Raw genomic sequence first — 16,919 nt, forward strand, 5'->3', positions numbered from 1 at the left:
CTGGAACTCAGCAGAAGTTGTACCCGTGTTTATCCTACTCACAACCCCGAAAAAGGTTTAATATAATAATGTAAGGCTTAACTCTACACCAGCCTTAAAAGTTCAGAGCTCAAAACCCTGCAAGAGTCCCGTGATCGGGACCGCAAAACGGTACTAGTTTCTTCTGAGCGGCGTAAGATTTTGGTCCGCGGGTTGAAGCGCGGTCGGCACCAATACGTTGTGCGTTTCTAGTCAACACAATAGATTAATATTAATAACCCAATATCGCGTTACAGTTTGTCACCTCCGCGACATGTATCGTGACGTTTTTGTATCGCAAAAATTGTATTGTAAATTTCGTGGCACGATATATTGTTACACCCCTACTCAGTAGCAAACGGTAGCATGGGCCGTGCATTCCCAGTCCTCCTCCGGGAGGGCTGGTTAATTCCCCAAACCTAACTCGTCAGTGCCTCTAACCCAGTAGTTATTAGGCTTCTAACTCTACCTTCTAAGGGCAAGAAAATCTTGCATGTAGGCTCTCTTTATGAATTGAGAATACAAAGTTGATGTCGTGGAGAGAGTTGATTCATTATCACAATGCAGAGTTTGTGCTACAGAAAATCCTGAAGCTCCACTGCCAGCCCTGACATCTACTCCAACTGGTGTCCCTTTAATCCTTCAGTCTCTTTCTGTAAACAATGAAGGCGTCCACCCAAACAGTACTGGGTTCTCACGTTAAAGCCCTTCAGAGTGTCACACTAAAGGCTTAAACATACAACACATTAAGTATGAAGGACAAGCAACAGATTACCAAGCAATACAAAGAGAATATTGTTCACAAACTCCCTCAGATTTTCTGTAATCTTAGACTCCAGTTTGGTTGAGTCCTCATTAATTTTTTACATAAACCTTTTCTAACCAACCTCTACCTTCTACTCCCACCCTTTCCAGCCTTCACAAAGGCAGGCGATGATCCCTGCAGAGCACTGATCCGTTTCCATGACATTTTCTTGTTTTTTTTTTCCTCATTCACAGGGACCTGCAGATATTCATGTATCTCAATGTTTCCGTTTCTTCGAGGTTGATCTGTGAGGTGGAAACTTGACAATTGGCTGTCGCTTTCAACATGGTGAGAAATCATTTTTATGAGAGATGACAGCAGATCCGGTATCACCCCGTGAGCCTTGTCGGTAACATTTGGTTCTGCAGACACCAGGAACAACCCACATGGGGGGGTTTGGTTTCCTTTGCTTGTTAACACTAACGAGGGCATATAAGGTGTTAAAATGACATGTTGTTACCGTGGAAGGAAAAAAGAAATTACTTGTCAGAACTTCCTGTTTGGTTACCGGGGTGATGGATAAGCTGTAAAGCATTTTTACTTTTCCAGTCCAATGCTCAGTCTTTTCTGTTTCTCACCTTTTTGGACCTGGTCTTCTTAGGTTTCTTCAGCGACTCTGCCGGATGAACATCCTGAGAGTAGTGAGCCGGCTGGCCGCTTAGCCAGGCAGAGACATTGATGTTGGTCTGATGCATTGGCTTAACGCTAAACGTGTTTCAGTGGGAGTAATCTGGGCCGAATCACCAAGTTACACCGTGCAGTTCCAGGCCAACTGGGCCGGCTGCGTCAGTGGGCGAGGGCCCATTCACCTCATTCAACTCAGTTCAGTTCAGCTGAATTTATATAACGCCAAACCACAACCAATGTCATCTCAAGACACTTCAACTTCGGCACCACAGTTCAACTCACTCCCAAATAATCCAATAAATACAAATCCAAAAGAATACCAATAACAAATATTGATTCGCTAAGGGAACCAACAGATTGCATCAAAACTTCCGTCCTGATCGAGCACCAGGCGACTGTGGAAAGGAAAACTCCTATTTAACGGCAAGAAACCTTTGGCGGAACCAGACTCAGGAAGGACGGCCATCTTCCTTGACCAGTTGGAGGTTGAGAGGACAGGAAAGATGAGACAGCAAGAACAACTAATTTCAACTAATTGGACCAGCCGTTCCTCATCCGTGACTGTTTCCTACAGCGCTTTCAACTGGCTTTCAACCCGAGCGACAGGAAGAAAATAGAAGCAGGGCGTCCGACAAATGTTCAGCGCAGCGCTGCGTCGCTCGCGGCCAGTTAGGACAGTCCAATAGAAAATAAAGCAATGGAATTGATTTTGTCGCTGACGCTCGCTTGCATCGCATCCAGTTAGGACACGGTGAGGACACGGATACGGTGTAACTCCGCCGGGCGGAGCTTCCGCCATTTTTATTTATTTATTTAAAGGTTTAGTTATCAGGGACAATGCACATTAATAAAACATTTAAACAAATGTAAAATATGCCGGAATTAGCCAAAAAGGCTATTTTGCATCTGCTGTCCCTGGACTGGTGTAAAATAGTTAACCTTAATTAAAAATTAAAATTATTAAGACATAATCAATAAAACATTTCCAAATAAGAAGGCTACTTCAGAATAAATAATTCAGAATTTTTTCGTAGCGGTGTATCGCGTCATTCAGGCAGCCAATCAGCACAGAGCCTCATTATCATAGCCCCGCCCACTCAGAATCCTGCATAGAGAAGGAGGTTAGAGACTGTGATGATAAAGACATGGTTTAGAGGCTGAATTTCTAATTTATTTAGCAAAAACAATCAAAAGCTTGTTTTTAAGACATTCAAGGCCTGTTTAAAATAGGTATTAGATGCCATAATAGTTCTCCTTTAAACATGTCTGCTTCCCAAACATAAACTGGCAGCTGGTTCCAGAGGAGAGGAACTTGATAACTGAAGGTTCTACCTCCTATTTTTCTTTATCACACTCAGTTAATACCTCCTTACCATCATCTGGTTGCCGATCTTTACAGTAAAAACAAACAAACAGGTCTTCTAACACAGTCTTGACATGACCACAGCTCTCTGTTTTGTTGATGTATGCACCGATGTTATTTCATCCAGGAATTGCTTACCCTACCTTTAACAAATGCTGGCTGCCTTGATTTGCTAGATTGTGAGCTCATGGCTTACTGAACAATTGTACATACATCGGAGCATTTGGGTTTGATACCTTAGATAATCCAGTTTTATTGAAAGAAAATATAATTTTAAAACTCTCTCTCGGAGACGAGTATGTACATAACTTGAGACCCTGGAAAACAAAGGGAAGGACAAAAGAATAAGTATGAAAAAAAAAAAAAATGAAGCCAAATCCAAAAACGCAGGGGAAATGTTAAAATGAGAAAAAAGTGAACCCTGGAAAACTAAAGCAAACAAAGTCCATCTGCCAGTTGAGTGAGCTGGAGCTGCGAGGCTGAATGATGGGAGATTAGAGGCCGGTCAGTTCGATGTTTGTAACGTGCCTACTTGTGTGTCGATGGCTGCTTTGAGTCTCTTTCATGAATTCATTGGTTGCATCTGTGTTCTCGTTTGCTATAACCTGTGACACAATCCCCAAACAAAAACTTGAGCAGTCTCATGAGGCTCACGGCGGTCCCGCGGTTAAGGGTAGAAGTTCATATGACTCCCGCAGAAATCCAAGTGCAGCCCACGAGTTTGCAGAGTTGATGGAGTTATTGATTCACGGAGGATTCACACATTTGAAACTCATTTAAAAGTGATGTTGAAGCAGAAAATGTATGCGGCTTTCAGACTCACCCACTGAACTGAAAATGCAAATGAATGCTGATATACATCCCAATGTTTTATTCAGATGTTTTGTTCCCCGCTTGGATCAAATCTCTTCTATTTGCTTCTTGCCATCTGTTGTGCACATTTCAGCACTTTTTTCTGCATATTCTACATATTAACAAATGCACAAAGAGTGACAGAAATTATTATTAGCTGGGCTCCAACGCACCTCAATCCATTCCCTGTGCTGCATCATAGGCATATGTGGTTTGCTTTCCATAGTGTCTAGTTTTATAGTTACGACAACCCACATTTTTTTGGACGGCTCTACTGGCCAGATGTGGTTAGATAAAGGCAAGGCAAGTTTATTTGTATAGCACGATTCAACACAAGGTAATTCAAAGAGTTTTACATCAACATTAAAAGCGGCAAGACACAATTAAACAGTAAATACCAAATAAAATTAAATAAAATGATAAGAAAAGAGGTAAAATAATAAAAAGCACAAGTTGTTAAAAAGTAAGGGCAGTAGAAGATGGTGGAGGTACGATGGGGAAGACAGGACTTGACCCTGGACCAGCAGTTGATGGTGGATGGATTGATTATAAACACAAAGTCGACTCAAAGTCTTTTTTAAAGGCATTAAGAAGAAATTCTACACGTTTGATGCCAGGAAAGTCATGTTTAGTTGTGCCTTTTGAAGCACAATGTCACAATAGTTCTGCAAACTGGGAAACCAATGTTCCTTTAAGCAGCATGCTGCACACGCGAGATAAGAGAGGCGGGCATGCCTGCTGGGTAACGAGCATCCGTTCAGATAAGGACCAGCATGAATCGATGTCCGACATTACCCTACAAAGATACGGGTTCCCCACAAAGATGGAACTGATGATTTCTCACAGATGGAGATATTCATGAAGGCATCTTCCATGCTGACATAAATATCGGTTCAGTTAATCACTTTATTACGATTACACTGAGCACATCCTCAGAGGGATGCCAATCTACTGCTGTCAGTCACGGAATAACCCTGGCTGAGGGATTAGAAGTAAATACTCAGGTGAGTTCAGACCTCTCCATCCCCGCTTGCTGGTTTAAAAGACGAGCTGATCTAATCACAGTTTCCCTAAGCTGTAAGAGGGTGATGAAAGTGCCTGTAAGCTCTGGCATCAGGGTCTCGTCTGCAGCGTGGAGAGGCATTTAGACAACTGCATTACACACATTACCAAGTGCTTTAGTATGTAATGATTAACACACGTTGCTTAGGGGGGAATTTACATGACGAGCTGCAGTAAAGCAACAAAAATCTAGCGCATTTTGCAGCTCTAGTTTGTTCATAAAGTGTGAGGAGGAAGGATTGTTCTGAGTATTCAAGCTCGAGACAGTTGCTGTGCTATTTTTGGGCAGTCCTCCCTCTCTCACTGTTATCCACTTCACACAAGTTCGATTGGTTTTAAATCACCATAGAGACCAAGTGCTGTGCAATTAAACTTTTCATTGGAGACACGGCCGGTGCTAAGATTTTTGGTGGTCCTAAACAGGGTTTTGCTCAAATACCAAATCACACACTTACATTTGTTTATTTGTTTATTGGTTTAAAATATACAGAGAGAATGCACATTAATAAACATTTCTGTAAATATGCCAGTTTAGTCAAGTTGGCTACCATAGTCCCTGGGGCAGGTTACAAGAGCACAGCGGTTAAAAAGCATTAAAAACAGTACTATACCTATTTATAAAATACATTGCATACAATAAATTATAACACATACAATAAAATAAAAATACATTACATCCTCAGAGCAGATGGTAACACATTTGACTCTTTCTCAACCATAATTTAAAATTCTTTTAAAGAGAAATATAAGTGTCATGCTCCCTGAGATGCGCTGGATAAATTAATTAAACACAAATCCATCCATCCATCCATTGTTCACCGCATTATCCGAGTCCATGACCATAGGTGAGGGTGGGAACGTAGATCGACCGGTAAACCGAGAGCTTTGCCTTTCGGCTCAGCTCCTTCTTCACCACGACGGACCGATACAATGACCGCATTACTGCGGCCGCCGCACCAATCCGCCTGTCGATCTCGTGCTCCGTTCTCCCCTCACTCGTGAACAAGACCCCAAGATACTTAAACTCCTCCACCTGAGGCAGGAACTCTCCCCCGACCTGGAGGGTGCAAGCCACCTTTTTCCGGTCGAGAACCATGGCCTCAGACTTAGAGGTGCTGATTCTCATCCCAGCTGCTTCACACTCGGCTGCAAACCGCCCCAGTGCATGCTGAAGGTCCTGGCTCGAGGGAGCCAACAAGACCACATCATCTGCAAAAAGCAGAGATGAAATCAAGTGGCTCCCGAACCGTACCCCCTCCGGCACTTGGCTGCGCCTAGAAATTCTGTCCATAAAAATAATGAACAGAACCGGTGACAAAGGGCAGCCCTGCCGGAGGGACACGGTCGAAAGCCTTCTCCAAGTCCACAAAACACATGTGGACTGGTTGGGCAAACTCCCATGCGCCCTCGAGCACCCTGCGGAGGGTGTAGAGCTGGTCCAGCGTTCCACGACCAGGGCGAAAACCGCATTGTTCCTCTTGAATCCGAGGTTCGACTATCGGCCGAATTCTCCTCTCCAGCACCCTGGAATAGACTTTCCCCGGGAGGCTGAGGAGTGTGATTCCCCGGTAGTTGGAACACACCCTCCGGTCCCCCTTTTTGAAGAGAGGGGCCACCACCCCGGTCTGCCAGTCCAGAGGCACTGTCCCCGACTGCCACGCGATGCTGCAGAGGCGTGTCAGCCATGACAGCCCCGAAACATCCAGAGACTTGAGGTACTCAGGGCGGATCTCATCCACCCCCGGTGCCTTGCCACTGAGGAGCTTCCGAACTACCTCAGTGACTTCAGCTTGGGTGATGAATGAATCAACCTCTGAATCCTCAGCCTCTGCTTCCTCGACGGAAGGCGTGTCAGTGGGATTGAGGAGATCCTCAAAGTATTCCTTCCACCGCCCGACGATGTCCCCAGTCGAGGTCAACAGCTCCCCTCCTCCACTGTAAACAGTGTTGGTGGAGCACTGCTTCCCCCTCCTGAGGCGCCGGATGGTTTGCCAGAATTTCCTCGAGGCCGACCGGTAGTCCTCCTCCAGACCCGAGTTTTTGCTTCCGCGACCGCCCGGGCTGCAGTCCGCTTGGCACCCGTCAGCTGCCTCGGGAGTCCGCCGAGCTAGCCAGGCTCGGTAGGACTCCTTCTTCAGCTTGACGGCATCCCTTACTTCCGGTGTCCACCACCGGGTTCGGGGATTGCCACCGTGACAGGCGCCGGAGACCTTACGGCCGCAGCTCCGGACGGCCGCGTCAACAATGGAAGTGGAGAACATGGTCCATTCGGACTCAATGTCTCTGGCCTCCCTCGGAATCCGGTCAAAGCTCTCCCGGAGGTGGGAGTTGAAGACCTCCCTGACAGGGGAATCTGCCAGACGTTCCCAGCAGACCCTCACGATACGCTTGGGTCTTCCAGGTCTGACCAGCTTCCTCCCCTGCCAGCGGATCCAACTCACCACCAGGTGATGATCAGTTGACAGCTCAGCCCCTCTCTTCACCCGAGTGTCCAAGACATACGGCCGGAGGTCAGATGACATGACTACAAAGTCGATCATTGACCTCCGGCCTAGGGTGTCCTGGTGCCACGTGCACTGATGGACACCCTTATGCTCGAACATGGTGTTCGTTATGGACAGACTGTGGCTAGCACAGAAGTCCAATAACAAAACACCGCTCGGGTTCAGATCGGGGAGGCCGTTCCTCCCAATCACACCTCTCCAGGTAACACTGTCGCTGCCCACGTGAGCGTTGAAGTCCCCCAACAGAACAATGGAGTCCCCAGTTGGGGCACTTTCCAACACCCCTCCCAGGGCCTCCAGGAAGGCCGGGTACTCTGCACTGCCGTTCGGCCCGTAGGCCGAAACGACAGTGAAGAGACCTATCCCCGACCCGAAGGCGCAGGGAAGCGACCCTCTCGTTAAGCGGGGAGAACTCCAACACATGGCGGCTGAGCTGGGGAGCTATGAGCAAGCCCACACCAGCTCGCCGCCTCTCACCATGGGCAACTCCAGAGTGGAAGAGAGTCCAACCTCTCTCAAGGAGTTGGGTTCCAGAGCCCAGGCTGTGCGTGGAGGTGAGCCCGACTATCTCTAGTCGATACCTCTCAGCCTCCCGCACAAGCTCAGGCTCCTTCCCCCCCAGCGAGGTGACATTCCATGTCCCTAAAGCCATAGTCGTCGTCCGGGGATTGGGTCGCCGGGGCCCCCGCCCACGGCTGCCACCCAAATCACACGGCACCTTCCTTCGCTCGTTCGGGCTGCGGCCGGCCGGGTCCCGTGGGCCAAGACCCGGCCACCAAACGCTCGCCTGCGCGCCCCGACCCCAGGCCTGGCTCCAGGGTGGGGCCCCGGTAACGCCAGTCCGGGCGACGTACACTTCCTTGCTCTTTCTTTCTTCATAAGGGGCTTTGAACCGCTCTTTGTCTGACCCGTCACCGAGGACCTGTTTGCCTTGGGAGACCCTACCAGGGGCATTAAGCCCCGGACAACATAGCTCCTAGGATCATTCGGGTGCTCAAACCCCTCCACCACGGTAAGGTGGCGGTTCAAGGAGGGGTTAAACACAAATCTCTTTTAATTTCCAAATAAAGTAAGAGATTAAACACAAATCTCTTACTTTATTTGGAAATTAAAATGTCTTATTTGAATAAAATAAAATATCTTGAGTTGAATTTGAAATGAACCAGTTTGCTCGATGATCTGATCAGTACCACCTTTTTTATGGTGTCTGTCGGTTTAAATTTGTTAAGTTGGAAATGTGGGTAAATTTTAACAACAGTCAGCCTCACGATGTGACGTGACCCCCCCCCAAATACACAGATAAAGACCCACAAGGAGAACTAGTACACAGACCCACATGTCTTCGTCCACCATCACTCTGCATGTTCTTAAACATCAGTCAAGCAGAAACTTCAAATGTCCATCAAAGTAAAAACACTTCTGAGCGTCTGAGTTTTAAAAAAAGAAATATGTATTTTGGCATCAATATCTCCAGGGATTTGTTTAAACATTTGTGCATCTATTTCTGCTGTAAGTGTGTGTGTGTTTGTTACGCCATCTGGAAACCTCTCCGGGACTTCTGCAAGGAAAAGCAAGTGGTATTGATCGTGTGTTTCATGTTCCAGGGTTAGAACAACCTTCAGCGTGCTCAGCAGGTCTCCTCGGCCTGGATCACCTGCAGCTGCCTGTTCGATCAAGAGAGTTTTACTGAGTCCCAGACTCCACAGACTTGTACCTAAACTGTAAACTGGCATATGAATACATATCTAATCCAAAATCAGCACATCATTTGAAGCTTTTTAATAGGTCTTTTCTGAGCAAATATGAAGAATAAAGAGTCATATGTTCATGAAATGTGATGTGATTGTTTACAGCATATCCAGAATTAGACTTTGACCACATCTGCTGATGCAGTTTTTTAACAATGTTTTTTTTTAAATTGATTTTTAATAGAAACATACAAAACACAACAACACATATCACACTAATTCCACAAAAGAATTTAGGCGGACCTCACTGCACACACAAACAACAAATGCAAATTAAAGCTGCGAGCAGCGATGAACGGGCCCTCGCACTCATGGCCACCGCCCCCCATAAGCATATCAGAAATTACACCACCCACGACTTCCTATGTTAAACCATTCAAAAGTTATGGCAGAAAATAGGAACTATGAAATATCGACCAATCAGAAGAAGGGGTGGTGCTAATTTGCACCAATTATGGTGAAGGATTTAAAGGGGACATATTATGGCATTTAATGTATATTTTAAACAGGCCTTGAATGTCTTAAAAACAATCTAAAGCTTGTTTTTTCTACATAAATCATAAATCCAGCCTGTGGGCCCTGTCACTAGTTTCACCGCTTCTAACCCCTTTTTCTGTGCCTCATTCTAAGGGAAGGGGGGGGTATGATAATGAGGCTCTGTGCTGATTGGCTCCCTGAATGACGTGTAGCAGGGGAGGAGCATAAACCTCGCTCCGCCAGAGCAGCCGTGCCTGTAAATAAATCCCAACACTGAATTTTCACAAATGGCAACTTTATTGTTAAAAAAATAAAATATGAGTTGTATATAAATAACATTTATGCACTATTTCAGCCGGATCTGCCCGGCGGATGCTGAACGCTGGCCCCGGAGCCATGCGCCGGGCGCCCGGCGCATGGCTCCGGGGCGCATCGCCCGTTACCGGTGATCAAACCGACAGATTTCGCTGAAAATCTCGGAGGGTGAAGCTGATCCAGCCTGGGACGTACCCCAGAAATCCCTGCTCCCAAAGCGGCCGGGAACCTGGACAATTTAGTCGGACGGACAGCGCTTTGGGAACGGGGAAGTAGGCTGGAGCAGCGCGCATCACCGCGGCTTTAACGGGGGAATCTGAGCGGTTCTGACCAGCCGGGACCGCAGGAACCGGCCTGGACTGGTAGCAGGGACTCCCGGGGACCGACCAGCGGAATTTCAGCCGGATCTGCCCGGCGGATGCTGCGCGACGGGTGCCGCAACCCCATGGCTGAAGGAAGGACCGCTCCAGCCTGCGGAGAGAGCTGGTTGTGGGCGTGGTTTCAGCAGCGGAGGCTGAACCTTTGGAAATGAGCGCCTATGGTGACGTCACCATAGGCGCAGATTCAGAATGGCTCAAAAAAAGGTCACGTGACACTGGAAGACTCAGTCAGGGGGGGGAGCAGAACCTTTAGAATTCCATGGTATTTTGTCTCCCTTGTGCTGGCAAGGTGAGGGGAGACCACTTTATATATGTTAAAACAAGAAAAAATGTGTTTTTCATAATAGGTCCCCTTTAAAACCATGTCTGATGACACCACCCACGAGTCTTTATGTCAAACCATTCAAAAGTTATTGCAGAAAATCGGAAGTATCACATATCAACCAATCAGAAGAAGGGGCGGGGCTAATTCAGGCCAATGAAGGTCAAGTACTCAATACCTATCAAATTTATCACCAGGCCTGGCTTGCGTGCAAAATTTGGTGACTTTTGGGGAACTATCAAATATGGACCAATCAGATGAAGGCGGGGCGCCCTTTTTGGCGTCTAGCGTCGCCGCTTTTGAAAGAGAAAAGTAATGCGCGTCATCGCAGGATGGAGACGGACATTTTGATGTATAACACACCTGGGTGCACGTTACGGTTCGGGCTCTGAAGCGGCTGAAGAAATGGCATAAACTTCGCCAAAATGACACGATGAATTAAAAAATGGCCGACTTCCTGTTCAGTTTCGGCCATGGCGCCTGGAGACTTTCCTTTAAGTTGCGACATGATACAGGTGTGTACCGATTTTCGTGCATGTACGTCAAACCGTATTGTGGGGCTTGAGGCACAAAGTTTTCTAGGGAGCACTATTGAGGCATTTTGCCACGCCCATTAATGCAAACCATGAAATATCAAATTTTTCGCCAGGTCTGGCTTGTGTGCAAAATTTGGTGACTTTTGGGGCACGTTTAGGGGGGCAAAAAGGCCCTCATTTCGTCAGAAGAAAAATACCTACAGATACAATAGGGCCTTCGCACTGTAAGTGCTCGGGCCCTAATTAAAATAATTTTTAAAAAGCCTGTCACTCTCAACAGCCTGACAGATAAGCTATTGTTGCTTGAAGAAGTCCATCAAAGGTGCCCGTATCTCTTCAAATCCATGCGATTAACCCTTAATTACATTGGTTAGCTTTTCTAATGTAACCCACGTCTCTAATCCAGGACGGTTTAGAGGACACTTCAGTCTCTTCCCAAGATGGACCAAGCATCCTTCTCAGTCTCAAATTCAGAGGTAACAGAAAGGTTATCTGGATATATCCCTAAAATACAAAGTTTTGCAAAGCAGGGTACCTGGATGCCTATGACTTCATGTCATGGTTTTTGGATTTGTTGACAGTTTTTGTAGTTTTATTTTGAAATCCCATGTCCTTGTGTTTAAGTTTTGTCTTGACTTCCCTTGTTCCGATTTCCCCGATTGGTTGCACCTGTGTCTCGTTAAGCCTTCTGTGTATATATTATCTTGTCTTACCTTTGCTCCCTTCTTGTCTGTGCTGTTTCTTACCTCCATGTGTCATGTCAGGTTTTTCTGTTGTTGTGGTTTTTCTTGTTTAAGTGCCTGTGTCTTTGCAATCCTGCTTACCAGTGTGTTAAGTTAAAATAAATCCCTTTTTTTTTTTTATAACTCCTGTCTCCCCATTTCCTGGGTCTGGGTCTTACTCAGCCGCCAGCTTGACACTTAACTTGCAGTGCAGACAACCATTTTCCAAAAAGCTTAGGACATTCCCGTACACAATGAACCTTCTCAAAGTCATGTATCTGGAATGATGGGAGACTGTTTTTCTATCTTTTTGAGCCTTTTTAAATCAAGACTTAAAACCTATTTAATTAGAATGGCTTTTAATACCCAGTAGTGTGGTGACACTTTTTATATTATATTTATTTTTTTGCCCCGTCTTATGATTGTATGTTGTATTTCTGTATTTTAAAGCACGTTGGCTCACCTAGAGGTGGCTGTAAAGGGCTATATAAATAAAGTACATTTACATTTTGAGTTTTTCAGGGGTTATGTACATGTATTTTATAATTGAGCTTTTAAAGAAGCTGTTGCCCACTCAGCTTCTTCAAACAACAAATGCAAATTAAAATATTTTTTAAAAAGCCTGTCACTCTCAACAGCCTGACAGATATGTATAAGCTATTGTTGCTTGAAGAAGTCCATCAAAGGTGCCCAGATCTCTTCAAATCCATGCCATTAACCCTTAATTACATTGGTTAGCTTTTCTAATGTAACCCACGTCTCTAATCCAGGACGGTTTAGTGGACACTTCAGTCTCTTCCCAAGATGGACCAAGCATCCTTCTGAGTCTTAAACTCAGAGGTAACAGAAAAGTTATCTGGATATATCCCTAAAATACAAAGTTTTGCAAAGCAGGGTACCTGGATGCTTATGACTTCATGTCATGGTTTTTGGATTTGTTGACAGTTTTTGTAGTTGGGTTCCTGCTTTATTTTGAAATCCCATGTCCTTGTGTTTAAGTTTTGCCTTGACTTCCCTTGTTCCCATTTGCTCTGATTGGTTGCACCTTTTTCTCGTTAAGCCTTCTGTGTATATATTCTCTTGTCTTTCCTTTGCTCCCTTCTTTTCTGTACTGTTTCTTACCTCCATGTGTCATGTCAGATTTTTCTGTTGTTGTGGTTTTTCTTCTTTAAGTGCCTGTGTCTTTGCAAACCTGCTTACCAGTGTGTTAAGTTAAAATAAATCCCTTTTTTTTTTTTTTATAACTCCTGTCTCCCCATTCCCTGGGTCTGGGTCTTACTCAGCCGCCAGCTTGACACTTAACTTGCAGTGCAGACAACCATTTTCCAAAAAGCTTAGGACATTCCCGTACACAATGAACCTCCTCAGTCAAACATGTATCTGGAATGATGGGAGACTGTTTTTCTATCTCTGACCTGGGGCTTTTTAAATCAAGGCTTAAAACCTATTTATTTAGATGGCTTTTAATACCCAGTAGTGTGGTGACACTTTTTATATTCTATTTATTTTTTTGCTCTGTCTTATGATTGTATGTTGTATTTCTGTATTTTTTTTATTCTGTAAAGCATGTTGGCTCACCTAGAGGTGGCTGTAAAGGGCTATATAAATAAAGTACATTTACATTTTGAGTTTCTCAGGGGTTATGTACATGTATTTTGTGACTGAGCTTTTAAAGAAGCTGTTGCCCACTCAGCTTCTTCAATATCTTCCTTAATATCTAAACTTCACGGCCTCCTTCTGTCACTATGAGAATCTGTGGCGCCCGAGACGAGTGCTGCATATAGAATAGACATTTGCTGTTTCCCGTGCACGTGTTTTAACACAATACCCTCAAGGCAGGATGGTGGCAGCTCATGTGTAAATCTGCAGATACAATTTAGCATTTAAATATCAACAAAATATTTATTTCGTTTTCATTGTTTTTGCCCCTGTAAGGTAGCTTTGAACACAACTTCAAAAAGTATTTCCTGGAGGCTTGATTTTATTTTTTTTATTTTTTATTTTTTTTATTTCTCTCTGATGAGCAGAACTTAAACCTCATTAATATACACAACTCTATTTGCTGGTCAGACACAGCTCTTTAAAATGTCAGCATGGTATCAGCACTATGTTTTCAGCTGTTCCTGTAAATTACCTAAAAAATAATACATTAAAAAAAGGGCTCCCACTTGAGTGTGAGCCTCTTTCAGTAGCTGTGTTTAAACACTGTCCTTCTCTGTATCTTCAGAATTTCTACTGAGCTCTTTTCTTTTGAAACCATATTTATAGAAAATGTGAAAAACAAAAACCCTGCTCTCTTTTAGATGCTTGTCCTTCATGGGTTACTGGTAGATTCTCTGGCATATTTCAACATTTGTTATAATGAGTCGTCGTGACGACGACGGTTGTTTTATGAGAAGCAGACTGCAGTCTCCAAAAACCAGCTAATGACAAGAACAAAATCTAGATGCAGGAAGATGTCAAGGGTGTAGCAGGAGAAAGAGAGTAAGAGGAGAGAGGTTTTAACCATTTTCCCATCAGTCATCACGCTGAGAGAGAGATCCTGGAAGTTTAACAAGCAAACCTGCAGCGCTGATATATAAAAACATGTTTTTTGATCCGTGCCTGCAGGAGGACTCCAACAGTGTTCATCAGAGATTTTTTTGGGTCCTGTCAGACAGAGGAAGAGAAGTAGGAGTACCCTGCAGTACATCAACAGGTGAGCCGTCCTGGACACTTAACTGTGAAGGAGCACCTCTGCATCCCAGATGTTTACAGTTTTTCACAATTGTTAACACCCATTTCTCAAAACAATAACAGCTTTTTTCAAACTGAACACAGATCTGAAAACCTCACACACAAAATGCTAAACCTGACACTCCCTTTGCAAGATGACTCTTTGCCATCAAATCTCTTACCTGTTCACAAAATGGAACTCGTGTTTTCATTTGGTACACACAGCCATTTTTCCAAATGACACACACATACCATTCATTGAGTACACACAACTAAGCATTTGTCTGCACACTACCAAGCATTTACAGCACACTTAGGTGCAAAACTGAAAACACAATTATAGAAACAGAACACACCATATGAATGACAATGACTTTGGAAAATGTGCTTTTTCTCCTTTTGTAAAAGGTCTGTAGGCCTACTTTTGTATAGTCAAACATGCACAGCACAGCACACAAATATGCAACCAAAAAGAGTTTAATTTTAGCACACACAGAACAGTACAGTACAGTAACCCCCCCCCCTCCTCACAAAAAAAAATTAGCCATCATGCCTCCGGTTCCTGTCAGGCCAGAGGGCCTCATCGACATCACACGCAATGTGCTCCCTGTCTAGGCAGCGTTGGAAGAATCGCCTTGAGTGGCGAATGAAGCCCTGACAGGCCTCCACACTTAAGTCGCCACAAGCCTCCTCCATGGCCTGGAGCAGTGGGACCCGGCCCTGTGGGTTCCGTTCATACACCTTCCACCTCCATGCTGAAAAGAATTCCTCTATTGGATTAAGGAAGGGAGAGTAAGGTGGAAGAAATAGAGTGGAAAAGCGTGGGTGGTCCTGGAACCACCCACGCACTAGAGCAGCCCTATGGAAACTGACATTGTCCCAGATGACAATATAATGGATCCGATGTGGGACATCCATCCGACCAGGTGGTATTAGCAGGTCATGCAGGCCATCCAGTAAGGCAAGGAGACGGGCAGTATTATAGGCCCCTAGGTGGGCATGATGGTGGAGGATGCCATGATGATTCATGGCCGCACACATCGTGATGTTGCCACCACGCTGGCCGGGGACCTCAACAATGGCCCGCTGGCCAATGACAGTTCTGCCCCGGCGCCTCTTCTTCACGAGGTTGAACCCAACCTCATCAATGAAAATGTACTCATTCACTTCCATTGTGGTGTCATGCTCCTGGATCCGCTGACACGGACAACATGAGAAAGTTTGAGTTACAGTATGGACACAGAGACTTCAATACAGTGGGCTATAGTGAGACACTATAGAAAATACATGTAAATACACTTACAGTAATATTGGATTACAGGTACAATACATGCATGTGTCAGTGCTGAAAGTATGGGACTTACAAGCACAAACTCTCGCCGGAGCTCTTTGATGCGGTCTGTGTTACGGTCAAATGGGACTCTGTAGACCTGCTTCATCCTAACATGATTCCTGCGGAGGATTCTATCTAATGTTGATAGGCTGACAGTGTGGATGTCCCTGAAAGTGCCATGGTCAGCCAGGATCCTAGACTGTAGTTGCCGGAGCGTGATTGTATTGTTCTCACGAACAATATTTACAACATCTGTCTCCTGCTCCTCTGTGAAAATCTGTGCTCTTCCTCCACGGTGTGGTTGTCTTTCAGTGCTGCAAAATGCAAATACTGTGAGCACACTGTATTCTATTGATATACAGTATTACAGTAAACAAGGCAAATAGATTTCGTACCTGTTCTCCACCCTGAAGGTTCTTATGATGGCAGCAACTGTGTAGCGGCTGAGGTTGGGTTGGACCCTCTGGCCAGCCTCCCTCATGCTAAAACCATGGTTGAGAACGTGGTCTACCACGGTTGCCCGTATCTCATTAGAGATGGTAACTCTCCTTCTTTCTCCTTCTCCTTGTCCTCCTCCTCTTCTCCCTCTTTGACCCCCTCCTCGTCCTCCTCTTCCTCCTCCTCCTCCTCTCACTCTTACGTCTCTCCTTCTCTGGTTCTCTCCAATGTTCTCCATTGTTTACCAAACAAAACAGAGGCTCAAGGCACTTTTATACTGCAGTTCTGATTGCAAATTGCTCAACAGACCTGAAAGTTTAGAGATTTGAATATTTGTGTGTTGTAGTTTGATGCTTTGAGATTTTATTTGAGAAGTGTGTTCAACGACTGAACATTGTGTGTAGTGTTTTGAATATTTGTGTGTTATAGGTTGATGCTTTGAGATTGTAAACCCAAAAGCCGAAAATGGCGGGCGCAAAAAAAAATTCGGATTTATAAAACCGTGTGCACGCATACCTGCATGCAATGTTCGCTTTATAAATCACAGTTCAGCTGGAAGGTTGCGCAGGTGAATCGCCTCATATCCCGCCCTCTACATGCCCATTTTTCACCAAGAATGGTGAATGCAAAGCACCTTGTCGACTGTATTTTCATATAAATGAACCTGCCGATCAACGGTGTTTTACACTCAAAAATCATGGC

The sequence above is a fragment of the Cololabis saira genome, chromosome 1 (assembly GCF_033807715.1).
Source record: "Cololabis saira isolate AMF1-May2022 chromosome 1, fColSai1.1, whole genome shotgun sequence".
Lineage (NCBI taxonomy): Eukaryota > Metazoa > Chordata > Actinopteri > Beloniformes > Belonidae > Cololabis > Cololabis saira.